This window comes from Neurospora crassa, linkage group IV (genome assembly GCF_000182925.2).
Source record: "Neurospora crassa OR74A linkage group IV, whole genome shotgun sequence".
Classification (NCBI taxonomy): Eukaryota; Fungi; Ascomycota; class Sordariomycetes; order Sordariales; family Sordariaceae; genus Neurospora; species Neurospora crassa.
The window spans coordinates 449,760-451,325 of record NC_026504.1 but is presented as its reverse complement, the minus strand read 5'-3'; positions in this window follow the sequence as shown (position 1 = coordinate 451,325).

Below are 1,566 nucleotides of genomic sequence, written 5' to 3'. Positions count from 1 at the left end.
AAGTGCAAATTATTTAATACCATTCCAATTAATTTATAATTAGTAAGAAATTAATTCTTAATTAATTTATAATTAATTAGCGGAAGAGACTTTCTTTTTCTTCTAGAGAATAGGAGAAGGAAGCCTCTTTCTTTTTTAAGGAATAGGAGAAAGAAGCCTCTTTCTCTTTTAGGGAACGGGAGAAGGAAGCTTTTTCTAATTTTTAAGCACGGGAGAAGGGGAATACTCTTTATTATTTAAATACGAATTATTTAATACTATTCCGATTAATTTATAATTAATAAGAAATTAATTTTTAATTAATTTGTAATTAATTAGCAAGAGAGACCTTCTTTCTCTTTTAGGGAATAGGAAAAGGAAGTTTCTTTCTCTTTTAAGGAATAGGAGAAGGAAACTTTTTCCGGTTTTTAAATATAGGAGAAGAGGAATACTCTTTATCGTTTAAATACAAATTATTTAATACTATTCCGATTAATTTATAATTAGTAAGAAATTAATTTTTAATTAATTTATAACTAACTAACGGAAGAGACCTTCTTTCTCTTCTAGGGAATAGGAGAAGGAAACCTCCTTCTTTTTTAGGGAATAGGAGAAGGAAGCTTCTTTCTCTTTTGGGGAATAGGAGAAGGAAGATCTTTAACTTATTTTTAAAGACATTTAGGTATTAGAATAAAATTAGTTTGGAATTAATATAAAATTAATTTTTAATTAATTTGTAACTCACTAGTAGGAGGAAGCCTTTTTATATTTTTAGGTACAGGAGAAGGAGAATACTTTTTATTATTTAAATATAAATTATTTAATACTATTCCAATATTAATTTAGGATTAATCTTTAATTAATTTCTAAGTATTTAAGGGTAAATTATATTTATTCCTCCTCTTCTCTTCTTCTATTTCTCTTTTACTCTTCTCCCTTTACTTCTATCTATCTTTCAAGGTAGAAGGTATCGTTTTTCTATTGAGAAAGGCTTTATAATATTTAATTAGGTTAATATAGAATACTAGATATATACTTAATTAATTCTAAATTAATTTAAATTAAATTAAGGATCGAATATAAATTGTTATTCTTAGCTATCTAATTAATACTCGAACGGTTAAAATATATTTACTATATTCTTAAATTTATATAGCTAATTATTTTATTATAGCATTCTCCTTTATAATTCCAATATTGTTTATAATAAGTCAAAAGATTAGGGCGGTTAGAGAATTGAATTTAAATAAATTAATAATGTATTTCTAATAAATTAGAAATAAATTTAAAATTAATTACTATTTATAAATAAAGAATACTATTACTAATTAGAGTTCGATAATATACTTTACTATAATATACAATTAAATTCTCCAATTGTAGGACTCGTTAGTAATTAATTTGAATTTAATCCTAAATTAATATAAATTAGTACTTACTTTATCTTCTTCGAATAGAGGAAAACCTACTAATTTATAATTATTATTACTATTGTAGTAGAATTAATAATTATTAGAATTCTAATATATAGTAAAGGGAGGTATAGTAAATAAAAGAAAGGTAAATAAAGTATAAATATAAAGATAA